Here is an 18,523-nt window from a genome sequence, read left to right as displayed (position 1 = left end):
CTCCAAGGCGACAAAGAGGTCATTATCAATATCTCACTGTGAAAGAGGTCGTGTAACAGGGATACGACAAACTAGACGTTCCTACTGCGATAATGCAGAAAGTCTGTATATGATTGCTGTCAGAGGTGGTCACGAGAACGTACGGTCGAAAGAAGACCGGCTCGAATGGCCACGTGACATGGGAAGAGCACTGTGATTGGCGTATGGCTCTGGCGCATCGAACTGCATCTGCAGCAGCATTTTGTGCAGCAGTTGGCACCACAGTGACATAAAGTACTGTTACAAATCGCTTACATCAACGCAGCTCCGGGCCGGGTGCCCTGTAGCGTGCATTCCATTCACCCCAAACCGCTGCCATTTACGACTTCAGTAGTTTCAAGCGAGAGGTCATTGGGGATTGGGTGGAGGTCTCTTGTGTTTTCTGATGAAAGCTGCTTCTGCCTCGGCGCTAGTAATAGCCGGTGTTGGTTAGAAGGAGGCCAGTTAAGGGTCTGCAAATAGGCTGTCTGCGTAAGACACACTGGACCTACTTCCGGAATTATGGTCTGGGGCAATCTTGTGGTTATCCCACACACGCTGACTGCAAATTAGTCTGGTGCTTCGACCTGTTGTGTTGCCATTCCTGAAAGGCACTGCAAGGGATGTTTTTCAACAGAATAACGCTCGCCCACGTACCGCTGTTGTAACCCAACTTGCTTCACTGAATGGTGCTATGTTGCCTCTGCCTGCTCGTTCACCAGATCTGTCTTCAATGGAGCACATATGGGACGTCATCGGACGACAAATCCAGTGTCATCCACAACCAAGTTTAACTCTCCCTATATTGACCGACTGGTGCCACAGTAATAGAACTCCATCCCACAAACTGACATCCGGGACCTGTACAACAAAATGTACACACGTTTGTGTGCTTGCATTCAACATTCTGGTTATTAATGTACCAGAACTTTACATTTACAATGGCTTTTCTCGATCTTGCATTAGCCTGTAATCTCGCAATGTTAATGACTTAAATATGTTACCTAGACAAACGTATTTCCGAAATTTCACTACTCTACATTAATAATTCTCTGGTGTTGCTATTTCTTCCCCGTCTGTCTATACATAGATAATAATGAATAGAAATTCAGAGTCATAGATACTCGCAGCCATTGATTAAATAGAGTTCGCCGCATTTTATAATTATTACATCCGGTTTATGTTTTATATGCATTGCTCGATTGTGCGAATGTGTGAATTTACACTTGTGCTGTTTATGTACAAAGTGTAATGCAGTGCAGTATCAAATATGCTTGAGTCAGTCTATTTGGTCGTTTAGCTTGATATGAGCGAAGTGGTTTCTTCGTTAAATATCCTGTAGTTCTTCTGCCCAATTAGAACACTGAGTAGAGTTTTGGGTTAGAACACTCAAGTCTAGGTGTAAGTGTTTTTGTTTTCTAACTTTACATTGTGTAATATAGTATCTGACTTCTATATCGTTATACAACAGATCTTATGGAAATTTTGGTACTTATTTAATACTGACATAGAAATGAGAATACTTTCGCTTTTGTCATTCCGCAGTGAAAGACGCTTTTTGCCTGTAAAAGTGTACTATATTGTCTTCCGCACACTTTAGATGTCCATGCTTACCAATCAGCTGTCAACATTGCTTTCCTGTTCTTCAACTACACCCCTTACTGCAGAGTGAAGGACACCTGTTCCACTCCATTCCTTTCCTGTCTATACCCATTTATTTGATCCAAGGTAGTTCCCCTCCAACCACACACATCACGTAGCCATGTAATCTAACTATAAGTACATTGTTTCCCCCTACTTCTTGAACTACTCATACATTTGATATTAGTTTCCAGTGTACTCTTCTGCCATTAGTTGTACCAATTTTAGTACTGTAGTGTCTAGGAAGCCTGCATAGTCGCTTAGCTAGACAAACAATCAAGTAGTCGTATTAATGAGTTTTATTACAATAAGAAAATTACAATACTTAACTTTCGCAATTACACAGATTTGTCAAAAGCAAAGGGCGACATACAAAACAATCAGTCGTCTTCAGTGCAGACAATCCCAAGTCTGTGCCAAATAGAAAGTACAAACGAAGTGACTAGATCTGACGCCGCTATCCAAGTGTCTAATCTTGAAACTGCTATTGAACTGGGCAGGCACCAGTCGGTCGCGGCGCTTATGTCCTCTTCACCTAGGAGCCGCTGCTATCGCGTTATCTTCCTGGAGGGAGGTCCGGTCAGTGTGCGATTAGCTGACTTCTTCTCACAGCCTTCTCTTATCTGTTGTTCCCGACTTGCGTGCCGGCGCTCGAATTTACGCCGTAACAAGTACCACCTATCATCGGAGACCTGAGCCTCTACCAGCGTATACTATGTTTAAATAACTTAAAATAGCTCATGGGAATGCAGTCGGGTGACGTCATCGTTTCGACAGGAGCACACACTGCCATTTTCAAGGTGTAACTGCAGCAGGTAAGAACTGTGTAACGACTTTAAAACCTCTTTTTACAGAGAATGTCGTCATTATTTAGTCAAAATATGGGAAATTTGTAACACCCTTGTACAAAAATGTTGTGATGAAGCCGTATGAGGAAGAGAACAAATTTCGTTCGTCAACTGATTCGCTGTGAGAACAAACGAATTCACAGTTATACCTGAAGGTATTGCAAGATGAAGGACAGCCAGCGTGCAGTATTAAAGTGATTCCCTCCAAAAGCACTCTGTTACTGCAAACCTGCAATGTAAGTTTCTACCATCAGGTAGATAATTGAATCAAAAAGCTACAAAACTCGTTTTATCTCATCGCGAGAGGAAAGGAAATGATATACTGAAAACAGTGCATCAGAATACATCCATGTACGTCACTAGTTACCCTAGCCAGTATTTGGTGAACTGACTCGTTACGAGTGGTTTACGCCAAACCGAGCCACGAGAGCGAACATTTTATGAATGTAAACCAAGTTTGTTTTTCTCTATGGAAACTTTAAGAGAAGTACGTAATTGTAATAAATGCGGCCTTTATAATGTGAGCAATATGCCGAGAAAATTACTGGTTGCCCAGGTGCAATGAAAATCGCTCCAGTTCGCGTAAATCAGCTGTAAATAACAAAAAAAAGAATAGTTCAAATGGCTCTGAGCACTTTGGGACTTAACATCTTAGGTCATCAGTCCCCTAGAACTGAGAACTACTCAAACATAACCAACCTAAGGACATTACACACATCCATGCCCGAGGCAGGATACGAACCTGCGACCGTAGCAGTCCCGCGGTTCCGGACTGAAGCGCCTAGAACCGCACTGCCACCGCAGCCGGCTGAAACATCTAATTTTATATATGCACTTCTCACGCCTTGTAATTCCTTCCTAGAAATTTATTTTCAGTCATTTTTCCTTGCTTTTGCTCTTCAATTTTTGTGAAAATATTAAGAAATATAATATAGTGAACATTATTGCGGTTTATTGAGAGTGTAAATAACGTAACAATTGAAAATAAAAAAAGTTTTCACACAGAGACTTGATCCCATGATCCTCGGATTTCTACTTTTTCATTTTTTTTGTTGATCTCGTTTTCTTCTGTATGGTTCGTTGAATTTGTTCTGGGTGGACGTCTGATGACACCCATTCAGGTTCTTCGTTGATCCGTTTACTCAGTTTTTTTATCACAGAGGGTAGCTAGCTAGCCCTCCAACCGAACTCACTGAGCTACCGTGCCGGCATCCGCTGTCCGGAAGCTACGTCAACATTAATGGCTGATGTCTCGCCTGATGTGCGTCAAAAAACGTTATTAACACTTGGCCATCTGGAGCTGCCAACTTTGCCACTTTCCTTTCTCGCCGTGCCTTGCATATACAGGGTGATTATAATTAAATTTAAACTTTCAAAACGGTCTAGAAATAACAACACTGGTAGGAATGACGTCCAATTGTAACGGAATATTATCAGAGAACGGGGAAAACGTATGGCAGAAGTAGTGTGAAAATTGGTCAATAGATGGCGCTGTATGTGTCAGAATACGTAAATGAAAACACGCGTCACGCGCACGACCCACTGAAGTTGGTATAAACATGCCGGCTACACGGCTTTAGCTGCGACGTTCGCCGTGACTATCTAAATGCAGGCTCGCGCTCTGCTTGTAAAGCTGTATTACAAGAATTGCGACTGTGCACACGTTGCTCTGCAGAAGTTCCGCACACTGAAGCGTTTGAAAAAAAAAAGCATTGGTACGATGGCTGCCGTGGGTTTGGAGAAAATGATTCGGAAATTTGAAAAGACGGGTTACTTTGGTGTGCAACCTGGTAGCAGGGGGAAACGAATTGATTCGACGTCAGTGGCAGCAGTGGCCACAGCAAAGCAGGAGGGGACGAGTGGTGGTGTGCAGACGTGTAGTGCACGGAATTGCCCGAACATTGTAGATACCGTGAGCACGTTGCGTGAAATTCTACGAAACATCCTTCTTCGTTATCGATTCAAAATTACCCATGGGCACGAGTTGCTTCCTGTTGACCTGCCAGCAAGAGAGACCTTTGCTTTAGAATTTCTTGGTAGCGTGGAAGTGGACAATGAATGGCCGTGGAAGATTTTGTGGGCAGACGAACCCCATTCGCATCTGACAGTATATGTCAATACACAGAATTGTCGAATATGGGCAACTGAAAATCCACACTCAAATCAACCAGTCAACCAGTACCACTTCATCCTGAAAAGGTCTCTGTGTGGTGCGGATTTACTGCATCATTTATCATAGAGCCATACTTCTTCGAAGAGACAGATGCTTCCGGTCCTGTTATCTGTAAGCGCTATGGTAATCGCACTGGTAAGCGCTATGAGTGTCCTTTGCGCAGCCACGTCATTCCAGCTCTCTAACAGCGTGGATGGGATCATTTTTATTCAAGATGGTGCACCTACGCGCATTGCAAATCCAGTGAAGGAGCTGCTGAAGACTCATTTCGGAAATGCTAGAATTGTCAGCCGCCATTTCCCTACAGCCTGGCCGTCCCGATCACCTGATCCAGATGGCTGTGAGGCTATCTGAAAGATGTTATGTTCAGTGTTCCGATTGCAAACTTTACTGCATTGAAGTCACGCATTGCGCAACACATTCTGAATTTGACCCCGGAAACACTTCGATCCGCTGTGGAACATACTATTTCTCGATTTGAACTTGCTGCAGAAAACGGTGGGTAGCATATTGAACATGTTTTGCACCAGTCACACGGAAAGTGATAACCCGATTTGATTTTGATTGGCCTCAGGACAACTAAAATCCGATGTGATTGATGCTTTTTATTGCGGCTTTTGCCCTCAGGACAATTAAAAATCGAGTTTTGCCATTCTATGTGATATGACCTTGCCGTGGTGGATGGGCTTACCTAACTAACAGTTCACGCCTGTACACCCACGTCCACTGAGTAGTACAGTTTGCTTAAGTCAAACGTACACCTTGGGCTTTGTTATATGGTTCATTTGTATTTGTAGTCGACCATTATTAATTTATGATCCTTACAGCGCCATCTATTGCTACATTTTGTCACTATTTATTTTTATTCTTCCATACGTTTTCTCTCTTCTCCGATAACATTCCATTGCAATTTGACGTCATTCTGACCAGTGGTGTTATTTCTCCTGCGGTCTGATAGTTTAACTTCGACAAATCGGCGATGGCGAATAGGAGCAAGTCTGAATGCAGCTGACTTGGCGCCTTCAGCTAGCGGGCCACCTGCCGATGAAGTTCTGTCCACTGCTGGATGCCTACCTCGGAGTTCTGCCATTCGTGCCTAAGCTACATAACTGCTCAGCCGCCATCACCAGTGTGGGCTAACTTTGTTGCCGTCTGCCATCGCCAGTGCCGTCACACGTCGTCACTGCGATCTGTGGCCGTCTGCGCTGGGGTCCATAGTTCGATTCTGCACCCTCCTGTTCGCCCCACACCGAGTTGTTATTCATATCAGCTGAGGCGACTGCCCACTTCTGCTGCCGCTTCGGGACCTGAGGTAGCACTACACCGCTGGAGTGGTGATGACGTCGCCTCTCCCGGCTTCCACCTGCCGTGAAGAGTGGCCATTTTCTGATCCCAGCATGCTACTCTCACCGGGTTCGGCCTGCTCTTTGATGCTGGGGACCATCGCGAATCACCACTATCGATGTACTTCGGCATGAAATAAAAGACTGAATGAAAATTCAGTTTTCATGATGGGCCATCGCATATCCACCTGGTGTCTTGCCACCACACCGCTGGAACTACAGCTAGGCGGGTAAACGGCAGGTCTTCTTAATCACTAACCACCCAGACCTGCCACAATGAGAAGGACTAAAGCTGTCCTAACAAAGGAACATGTTTCTCGTCGCGAAGTACGCCAGACGTGGTTATTGCACACCTTGAAAGACCTGCTACATCTCACGGAACTTAAAGTGCTCCTCATCGTGAATTATGGCGTTAGCGCTTTCCAGCAGTACTCTGCGGCATCTTTACGAAAATGGACGCTCGTAAAAAAGGTTGTTTACGTTGTCAGCGATTGTTGAAGAATAAGCGGGGGGAATAGCAAAGTAGTTTCTGGACTTGCCGATGGCTTGAACAGAGAATAATATTGTGCAACGACATACGTACATGCTAATAAACGTAATTCGATAACTCTATTGAATCTTCATCCCATTTTCGGTTTCTTATGAATGTGTTATACGCAGAGTAAAGACTGTATCTGCAAATGTCATTATTTGGTTTTAAGTAGGACAAATTGACCAATACGACGCACTTTTGATAGAGGATCATTGTGCCGTAGCACTTACACAGTATACTTTCATAACGCACCAGTTACAACAGTAAAAACTTCAGATACAGGAAGCTTTTATCTGGCGATACGGTGTTTCCTGTCATTTTCTCACAATAAATCGTAGTTAAAATGACGCGGTTTCGGGTGATCCTCAATATGCTTTGAAACACCAACGACGTACTCTATGATAAAGAAAACGCTCCAAATACGTAGTTTAACTCAGCAATATAGGGCGGCTCGTAATTTCCGTTTGTGACGTAAACGTTGTCCACGTTCCTCTCCACGAGGCAGAAATCTGGCATGTGAGATTTTTCATTTTACATTCCGCATTGTAGTGCAATTCGTAATCCCACGCTGTGACGTTACTAGCTAACCACCCACGTGCACTGTCACGTCCTGTGAGAGAACGTCTGAAGGCTATCAGCAATTATCATGATCGCATCTTGACTTTTTCGAGATGATAATTAAAACTTTATGACGACACCGAGTATTTCTGTATGTACGTCTATGATCCTCAACCTACCTTGCGGTGTGGGTAAGAGGGTACTATGAGTACTATTGCCACACTTTCGTCCTGACCTGTTCCACTCGCGAATGGTTCGCAGGATGAAAGATTATTGGTAAGCCTCAGTGTCAGCACGAACTCTCTTTCTCTCATTCTACTTCCATGGTATTTTTTTTTTCAAGATAGGCCCAAGAGGAAGCAATATATAGGCTGATACTTCGAGGAAGCTGTCGGAACTTCAACACTAAACCACACTGTGATGCTAAGTGCATCACTTATAGCACGTGCCAGTGGACTGGGCATTTGCATGACATTCTCGTGCTTACTAAATAAACCTGTACCGAAAAGCGCTTCTCTTCTTTGGGTCTTCTCTGTTTCCTCATCAGTCCTTTCGGGTACAGATCCCATATGGCCGAACAATGCTTTTGTGAAGTAGTCCTTTACAGATGGACTACACTTCCTAAGTACTCTTCCAATGAATCTCAGTCTGGCATTTGCCTTACCTGGTCTTTCCCCTTTAAATCGCTCCGAGGGAGGTTTGACTGCTGCCAGTGACCGTTCTACAGTCGGGTAATCATAGAGTAACGGGCCTTCCTGCCGATTTATGAGTAGTAAATTACATTTGTTTATGTTAAGGATCAACCGTCAATCCGTGCACGAAGTGCCGAACCTCTGCAGGTCTTCCTACAAATCTCTATAATTTTGTAGCGTTGTGATTTTGGTGCATACAACAGCAACATCCGCGAAAAGACTGATGGAACTCACTTCTTTGTCCACTAGGTCATTTACATACATTGTGAAAAATAATGGACCTATAATACTCCCCTGTGCTATACTCCAAGATACTTTTACGTCTGGAGATCTCTCTGCATTGACAATTACAATTTGTGTTCTTTTTGCTAGAAACTCTTCAGTTCAGTATATGCCATTCCGTACGCTCGTACTTTGTTTGTTAGGTGTCAGTGCAGAACAGAATCGAATCCCTCTCGGAAGTCAGTGAACTGATGGGCATCGGCATCTTCTGCTTTCTGGGTCTCTTGGGCGAACAGAAAGAACTTAGTGTCCCGTCATCGATGTTTCCGGAACCCATATTCATTCCTTCAGATTTTCGTTCTCTAGAAATGTTACAATGAGCGTGCATAAAACATGTTCCAAAACTCTACTGGACTCGCATTCGGGAGGACGACGGTTCAATCGCGCGTCCGGGCATCCTGATTTAGGTTTTCCATGATTTCCCTAAATCGCTCCAGGCAAATGCCGGGATGGTTCCTTTGAAAGGGCACGACAGACTTCCTTCCCTGTCCTTCCCTAATCCGATGAGACCGATGACCTCGCAGTTTGGTCTGTTCCCCCAAACAACCCCAACCGCAAAATTCTACAACAGACCGACGACAGATACAGTATATAGGCCTATAGTTCTGTATGTCTTTTCGACGACCTTTCTTGATAACAGGAATGACCTGTAATTTTATGCAATCGTCAGGAACGCTTTTTTATAAAGACCTACGATATTTTCTGGTAGAAGAGGGGCAAGTTCCTTTACCTGTTTTCCGTTCTGAGCACTGCGCAATGATCTATTGCATAAGATATCCGGGAAACGACTCTCTGCCAGAGAAAATTGCTAATTTTTTGTTCATCCTTAGACAACATTTTTTTTATTGATGCGGCTCGCCACGAATTCCTCTCCTGTACCAACCTCTTCGTTTAAGAGTAGCATTTTCACACTACGTCCTCAATTGTTTGCTGGATGTATTCCAATCCCTGTCTTCCCCTATATATTTTACCCCCTTCTAGTATAGGGTGACCAGACGTCCCGATTTTAGCGGGACTGTCCCTTTTCTTCGTTATGGATGCCGTTGTCGCTACAAATCTTTAATGGGACCCCAAACGTCCTGTTTTACTGTAGGCCCTTACTTGTCAATAGCTCATTTAGTTCTCTCTGAGTTTTTATTTGTTTTATGCGTCGGTTTTCTCTCGTACGGTTTTCATACTTTGTTACTGAGATCCAGGGCAACGGCCTTGCCGCAGTGGAAACACCGTTTCCCGTCAGATAACCGATGTTATGCGCTGTCGGGCGTGGCCGGCACTTGGATGGGTGACCGTCCGGGGCGCCATTCGCTGTTGCCATTTTTCAGGGTGCACTCAGCCTCGTTATGCCAATTGAGGAGCTACTCGACCGAATAGTAGCGGCTCCGGTCAAAGAAAACCATCATAACGGCCGGGAGAGTGGTGTGCTGACCACACGCCCCTCCTGTCCGCATCCTCAGCTGAAGATGACACGGCGGTCGGACGGTCCCGGTGAGCCACTTCTGGCCTGAAGAGGGAGTGCTACTGCTACTGAGATCCAGGCGCAACTTGAATGTTCAAGGGACGCAGTCGCCAGCTGTCACCTTTCAGGTATTAAGTTTCCCTGACCCTTGAGCCGTAACGACAGTGGAGAGTGAAAGTTTACTGTGACAGCAGAGGTACAGAGTGAAGACTTTTCACTGTGTTGCTCAGTGCTGGCAACTCTGGCGCTATTTTGTATTTATCAGTTATTATGTGTGCGAGTGACAGCTCGTTATAGGGACATTACAACGAATATGAATTAGATACACACTGTTATATCTCATAATTTGGCAGTAGCTGCAAGCGGCTCGGCCTTCCGATTTCCACGGAAAAATACAAAAAAATTAGAGAACAGTTTTTAATAATGGGAGAGCTGCGAGCTTGCGCCTGCGCGTATAACTGTTTGTTGTTCTCTTTGTTCGAGACACACGTAAGTGTTAATACGCTGAATAGAAAACATACGGTACTTTCTGCTAAACTCGTAGAGTTTCCTTTCTTGAAGCAAAACGTAACGTCAATGAACTTGACTGTATTTTAAGTCGTTCAGTTTTCTCCACTGAACATGGAGGACGTGCCGATATCAGCACAACACATTAAGAAGATGAAGCACAGGTTGGCAGTTTCCGATAGAACTTCCAGTAGTATAACTTCTTTTAGAAGTACAAATCGACTACAAATTGTGCGAGAAAAAGTGTCGCTGCTGAAGAAGGGCTTCCTGCGTTTCAGGCCGCAAAACATGGCCATTCATTCCGTTCAATGGACCGCACAGCTTTTATCACCAAAGAAGTTTTTGAGAAGAAATTCACGTGTTCCAGGACAAAGTGCGAGTCGATTTTAGCGAACGTTTTATCGCCATATGCAATGCATGAAGTGCACTCATAACTAAGTGCGCGTCTGTGACGGTTGATGTATCAAATCACAAAAGCCTAAAATTAGTCCCGAGTATAGTTACATACTTCTCTCTTACCAAAGGTGTTCAGTCCAAAATAATCTCTTTACCGAACGTTGGTGGAGAAACAGCAGTGTTTTTGGCTAGTTATTTCCTGGGCATCTTAAGAAAGCGTAATTTAGTTCACAAGATCGTCGGGTTTTGTGCGGCTAACTGTATACTAATTTTGATTAATACAACAGAGTTGTGACAAAAAATTTATTCCGAACTGAACAGTGTACTCAAAATAAATATCCAAGGCATTGGTTGTGTAGTGCATGTGCTAAAAAACGGTGTACAAACAAGTGCAGAAATTCTTCCTGTCTACCTAGAAACTGCAATAAACAAAATATTTTAATATTTTCATACTTACGCTGTGCTAAATGGAAGAACTGAAATAATTTTCTGATTTTGTTGCTACTGAATATAAGCCGGTTCTGGTAGTGTTTGCACGAGATGATTGTCATTGCTGCCAGGAGTTACAGAACTTATTGATATGTATGAACTTCTAATGAAGTCTTATTTCATGTCTCAGCATAGGTGTCGCACATTGAAAAACAGTTTTTTGAGAACTCACAGCCACTTCGTTGGCTCGATTTCGCACAAAGGCAACTGAAAATGATTTCAGATTCAAAAGTTGGCACCAAAATTTCTGCTACTGAATCACCTAAGGAACTAGAATAGCTTACAGACAAAAATCAATAACGGAAAATGTAGGAAATTTCAAACTTCAGGTATTTCTTCAATGTTAATTATTTTAGTGTTTTAACTCAATTGAAACATGAAAGTATTACAAATCTATTTTATGACACTCCTGTGAGATATTTAAAAAATACAGGCATCTGAAATGATTTCAGTGGGAAACATTGAAAAATGAGGTTTTAAGAAATCTGAAAATTCTTAACACTGTAGTTTCAGCTTCAGCGATTAAGGTAAATGAAGATTAATTATTAGATGAGTTGGGATATGTTAACTAAACTGTTGCTAGAAAACTTGAAGAATGGGAAGAATAATGTGGATAGTGATAAGAGATGGTGTGAAGTATTCTACATACTTAAAGAGTACACATCTGACATATAAATATAGAAGTGCTTGTGAGTTTTGCTACTGCTGTCCTAGGCAAAAATGCTGTTGTAGAAAGAGTCTGTTCAATTGTTAACTTCCTTTGAGGTGATGAAAAAGTATTTTTACTATTTGAACTATTAAGCAATTCCAATTATTAAGATTCAATACGTTAGCTATAAGGAATTCGACAACCTGGTATTAAGCAATCCAAAACTCTTGCAAGATTTCAGGTCTTCTGATACATACTACGTTAATAGTGATTTTCCTGGATCAGAAGAAACAAGTTAATGTTTATTTATTTATTTAGCATCTGTCCACAGTTGTACAAACGATATTAGACTTATCAGACATAGAAATTAAAAATTTGGAATGTATCAAATGAAACTGTCTACATTACACACCAGTAATTTACAATTTATCTGTATATGAACGATGTATAATAATTTTTCCCCAGCAATAACTACATATAGAATAAATAATAATATAGATAGTAAAGTAGTGCAGTATAAAATGAAACATACAGTGATCGAAATTTCAGTCAGTATTTTTCACAAAACTGATTACATTACATTGAAGATTAGCATATAATATCATTTTCTTGATCTTCAAGAGATTCATTTACTGAGGAGCGAAGTTTGTCAATTAAAATTTTGTAAGTTCTAATTTATTTTTTATATAAACCTTTAACTCTTTAATGTATTGAGTCAATGCATTGTAGAGCTGAAAACCTATATAGCTTCTATGCTTCTCAGTTGGTGCTTTTCTTATTTGCTCTATGTGGAGATCGTTCCGTTTCCTTGTGTTATAGTTGTGATGGTGGGCTTTTGTGTGGAGTTTTTTTGTTTAAGAGTACACATAAAAATATATAGAGTGATGGCAGAGTAAGTATTCCTAATTTCCCAAGAAAAGGTCTGCAGTGAGCTTGTGTAGGACTGTTGGCACTCATTCCAAAAGCCTGTTTTTGTAAGATATTTTTTTTTTCAAATCAGATTTTTAGCTGAACCAGAATGCTATTCCAAATGAGGCAACGGAATGAAACTGTCCAAAGTGTGCCATTCTGATTCCTTCTAAAGTGCAAACATTTGCGATAACTCAGTGCAAAGCAAGCTAAGTCTGTTTGTAAGGAACCTTCCAGTCCATAGCTTCATCTGTACGTATTCCTAACAGCTTTTCAAACTGCACTCTCTCTCTATTAGTCTGTTGTCCAGTTCTAGATTAGTGTATTCATACTTAATCATTTTACCAAACTGTATGTAAATTGTTTTCCTTGTATTCAGTGTAAGTTTATTTGCTCTGAACTTTTAGGATTTTATCAGTAGTGGAATGTAATGAGATTTTAGAGCCACTCACTATTAGACTTTTGTCATCTGCATCTAATAGAATTTTGACTGTATCATAGTGTAAGTGTATATCATTCACGTACATGAGAAAGAGTAGTGGACCTAAGATGCTGTTTTTCGGTAGTCCTAAAGGAACTTCTTTGCTTTTGACACTGATCTTTCTTTTATTTGAATTAATAGTGGTGAGCTCTACAATCTGAGATCTATTTTTGAGACACGACTAAAATTACATTTTAGCTCTGATACCTAATGCTTCTAGCTTCCAGTTTAGTAAGTAGGATTTCATGGCAGGCGGTATCGAACGCTTTAGGCAGATATAAACTGATTCTTACTACACTTTTGTTTTTATTTAAATTTTTTGTTGTTTCATGGTGTAGTCTATTACTAGTTTCTGTGCTGTGTTCTGCACGAAAGTCGTTTTGATTACAGTTCCGAGGTTCGATGTTGTCGAGGTACTAGTGACTCTCACTGCTAACAGTTTCTCTGATATTTTGAAAAAATCGTAAAGACGCAAACAATTTAAGCTAAAATTTTCTAAGAAAACTTCTAACTCAAGGTATTTATTCCTTAGACACTGAATATGTCGATTCATAACTTGAAAAGAATTTAGGGGAAGTCTAGATTTAGTTATAATTATAATTTGCTTTGTCAATTTGTTCGTTGAAGGGGTAGACTGTCTGCACATTTGTTGAAAGTACTATACTACTACTGTTCCTGCCCGGGGCAGAAGAAATCATGGTTCGTCTTAAGCCCATTTTTCCATTCTTTGGTGTGTCAGTTGTTACCATAGGGTGCAGTGGTGCTGGTTTTTCGTTATTCTTGCAACTATTTACATTATTGGACCGTTCCCTTGAATTATTGTTCTTGCTTCTGTGTAGTTGTTTCAGCAGACGTGGGCTGTGCTGCATTTGTTATTCCATTGATTCTGGAAGCTCTTGGAGTAAACAATTTGTCTTCACACTTTGAGTACACTTTCGATACACGATGCAACGTCAGACAAGGTACTGTGGATGTTAACTTTATTTCTGTATGGAAATTAGTGTTTTTGTTGCCCTTTTGTCTTTCATTTGTCATATAATAGGATGATCACCTTTCTTCGCAATAAATTTCCAAACGAGTTTTTTATTTGTTACAAGTAAATTGTTTTCCCATGTTATTCAACTGCATGCCATGTCTGTTGTAATAATTCTTTCTAAGCCATGAAGTTTGAAAGACAATGGGTTTGGGAAGGCTGTGCCATTTTTTCCAGCTCTCTATTTGTGATGTCACATTCCTTTTTTAGCGTATATGTGATGTCAACAATACAGTTTTCTTTTTTATATTTTAAATTCTACATAATTATTGGAAAAACGTGATGTACTATAGCATAACTCATTGTCACGATGTACGTTATTAAAATAAATATCTATTTGCATGTATAAAGATTAGATTTCATTTGCTCATTAAAGCAGTACTGACATATGAAGGGCTTATTTAAATGGTGGTACAAGTCCATTTTTGTTTATTTTGAGATACAGAGTCCTAAAGTTAAATGAGCGCTGAAAAATCTGCAGTTACCAGAAATATTTAAGCATATGGCTTCTTGCGTTTGTTTGGATCATTTATTTCAGAAGCATTATAGCCATGAAAGTGGAGGTGATGGACATGTACCAATATCGAAATAAGCTCTTCATATATGAAGTACATTTTCTTTGTAACTAGTGTCCCGTTTTGTCCGTTTTTTTCATTTCAGTTTTCCACAAACGACCCGTATTCTTAATTTAGTGGTCCCTACTTTAGTACCGTGGAGATTTTTCCCTGATGCTGTAACCCATGTTTTGCCATCCTGTCCCTTCTCCTTGTCCTTGTTTTCCACACGTTCCTTGCTTCACCGTTTCTGTAGAGAACCCCCTGATTCCTCATCTGTCTACCTGATTTTCAACATTCTTCTGTAGTGCCACATCGCAAAAGCTCCGAATCTCTTCTGTGCCGATTTTCCCAGTGTTCAAGATTCACTACTACACAGTGCTGTGCTCCAAACGTACATTCTCAGAAACCTTTTCCTTAAATCGAGCACTATGGTTCATACCAGTAGACTTATTTCTACCAGATATCACGAAACTCGGAACCACAAATATAAAACGAGACAGGAATTATTGTGTCGTCAGTAGAGAAGCAGTAACAAAAGAATGGGTCGATTTGGAGAGCTCAGTGATTTCGACCGTGGAGTAGTCGTTGGATGTCACCTGTGTAACAAGTCCATCAGAGACATTTGAACCCCCCTAAAGCTGACCAACTCGAATGATGTTGATCTGATGTGACGTAGAAACGCGAAGGAACAAATACAGCTAAAACAAGACCATACGGACCTCATCTATTAACGGACACGGATTGTCGAACATTGCGGAGGGTGGTTGTAAAAAGTCACGTGAACTCACCGAAAGGAATCACTCGCGAATTCCAAATGCTATCAGCAGTGCAGCTAGCACAATGATTCTTTGTAGTGAATTTAAGAGAACAGGGGACAATGGTCGAGTAGCTCCTCGTAACCCACAAATGTTTGTGGTCAGTAATGAGCAACATTCGAGAAGGTGTAAAAAGCGACGCCACTGGACAGGAAGTGACTGGAAACGAGTGATTTGGTGTTGTTAACACGCTATACCCTTTCGCAATCCGGTGGAAGAGTTTAGATTTGGCAAATGCCTGAAGAATGTTACCTGCCATCATGTATAAATAGTGAAGCACAGAGAAGGTGATTTTACAGTAAGAGAGTGGTCTTCACGATCACGGAGTGATCCGGTTATTTCGCTTAAGAAAAAGGTTAAATGCGGGAGGGTATAAACTCATTTTGCAGCATTATGTCCTGTGTACAGTATAGGAACTGTACAGAGGCGACGATTTTTTTAGCATGACGGCATATTCTACCATGAAGCATCGTCATTGGTTTGTGCACACAATAATATTCCTGAAATGGTCTAGACTACCCATAGCCCCGACCTGAACACAATGGAAAACATTTGGGATGAGTTAGAAAGTCGACTTCACTCCACACCCAAGCGTCCATCACCACTACCGTCTCTGATTTCGACTTTTGAGGAATAATGGCCTGATATTGAGACACTTCATTAAAAGTCTCCGCAACAAAGGTCAGGCCATCATTAAGGCGAAAGGTGGACACACACATTATTAATGTACACTAATAGCTGTCCAGGGCAACGGCCTTGCCGCAGTGGATACACCGGTTCCCGTCAGATCACCAAAGTTAAGCGTTTTCGGGTGTGGCCGGCACTTGGATGGGTGACCAACCCGGCCGCAATGCTCTGTTGCAGTTTTTCGGGGTGCACTCAGCCTCGTGATGCCAATTGAGGAGCTACTCCACCGAACAGTAGCGGCTCCAGTCACATCATAACGACTGGGAAAGCGGTGTGCTGACCACACGCCCCTTCTATCCGCATCCTTAGCTTAGGATTACACGGCGGTCGGATTCTCCCGATGGGCCACTTGTGGCCTGAAGACGGAATGCTGCATAATAGCTGACCAGATACTTTTGCTCGGATAGTCTACATTCCACTTGGGATTTACACTAGTTTGAAAACTTTGAAGCACCAACACCTAGAGATACGATCATAATTAAATTTATTCCTCTGATTAGGGACACTGCAGAAATGGTTAGCGTTACAGACCTGTAAATGCACTTCAGTAAGGAGCTGCGCCACTTCGTGCTGCAATCACAGCCGCTAAACGTCGTGGCAAGGAATCAGAGAGCACCTGAATATCCTGCTCTGGACTAATCTGCCACACAGTTTGTAGGGGCGTCCACAGAGCATCAGCTGTGGATCCAGGAGGACCTGAACGAACAAGTTGCCGATTGAACGTATCCCAGACGAGTTCGATGGGTTACATGTCAAGCGAACGGGCAGGCCAGGGAAGCAATGGTAGTCCTAATTCTTCAAAGAAGGCTTGCACATTCTTCGCCACAGGCGGATGAGCGTTGTCCTGCTGAACAGGAACGGCCTGCAGGGCAGTTTAGTGTTTCAGGCTGTAAAACCTCCCTGAGGTAGCAGTAGCTATTCAGAGTCCCTTCAAGACGTACGAGGCGAGATCGTGTGTTATAGGCAATGTATCCCCACACCATCACACAACGTATTTATTCGCTATGCTCCTCAAGAGTATAGTCTGCCCTACTTCCTAGTAGTCAAAGACGTATGCTGCCATCACTGTAGCACAAATAAGCGGGACTCATTTGAAAACACTACATTTTGGCACTGAAAAGGCCTGTGCCGACGTTCGCGTACCCACTGCAGGTCCTCGGTGGCGCAATGGCATGCATGTCACCAGCCCAGCCCGTAGAAGACGGCACTGAACCGTCGGTGCAGACATGTCCACACCCCTTGCATCGTTTCGACGTCGCGCCAACACTGTGGACGATGCTGTTCTAACCGTTACCACCAAGTGGACAAGATAGTGGTCATGTCGCACTGTGGTCATATTGTGTTGTCCAGTATCGTGTCGGAGCTGTGTGCGGCCCTCTTCTTATAACGGTACAGCCTTAAAAACTGGTTCAAATGGCGCTGAGCAGTATGGGAGTTAACATCTGAGGTCATCAGTCCCCTAGAAATTAGTACTACTTAAACCTAACTAACCTAAGGACATCACACACATCCATGCCCGAAGCAGGATTCGAACCTGCGACCGTAGCAGTCGCGCGGTTCCGGACTGAAGCGCCTAGAACAGCTAGGCCACTGCGGCTGGTGGTACAGCCTTCCACAGGACTCATATTAAATGTCCCTTACCACTTTTTTTCTATGCATTCGGATAGTTATCACACAATTCAGTGCTTTCTAAGACCCTGCATGTGTGTTTATATATATATCATTCAGTCCCATTAGATAAAAAACTTGATATGCATTACGAAGGCGTGTGGAATGTTCTGGAAGGACGTGCGTTGTCGTAATTATTCGTGGATTGTTGTCATTGATTAAATTATGTACATATACTAAACTAAGTAACTAATAAAGAATTGAAGTAATAAGTTCTCAGAAATAAATAACTAGAGACTGCAGGGACGTTAGCATGAAAAATCAATGCTTCTAATTAACAAATTGCAATCTAAAAACCCAGTAACAGAAAACATCTTTATCTTAAGAAACAGCTTAAAAGTTATGAATGGTGGGCTCCATGTGGTTCTCAAGTCGTACAGCTACTGGAAACCATAAAATTACCAAATAGGCAGCAACCAGTCGCAAAATCGTGTTTTATTTATTCACTTTTGCAAATGCATTTCAAGTGTTTAACAGCCATTATCGGTGATTTCAAACGATATGTGCCCCGAGTAGTGAAACCGTCTTCAAAGAAAGTATTACTAGTCAGGGCACATATTAGTTGGAAGCAGCGATGATGGCTATTAATCAGTTGAAATCGATTTGCAAAAGTGAGTAAATAAAACTCGATTTTGCTACTGGTTGCTGCATATTTGGCAATTTTATAGCTTTAAAGTTGTTACCAAGCGATCTAACTTCATTTGTTACTTATTTTTATGTCTACGTCTGCAATTAATATTCACGGTTTTCCAATTTCAGAATGTGAGGCCTTATTTGTAACATCTTCGT

The sequence above is a fragment of the Schistocerca gregaria genome, chromosome 1 (assembly GCF_023897955.1).
Source record: "Schistocerca gregaria isolate iqSchGreg1 chromosome 1, iqSchGreg1.2, whole genome shotgun sequence".
Lineage (NCBI taxonomy): Eukaryota > Metazoa > Arthropoda > Insecta > Orthoptera > Acrididae > Schistocerca > Schistocerca gregaria.
This window is presented reverse-complemented; position numbering follows the sequence as displayed.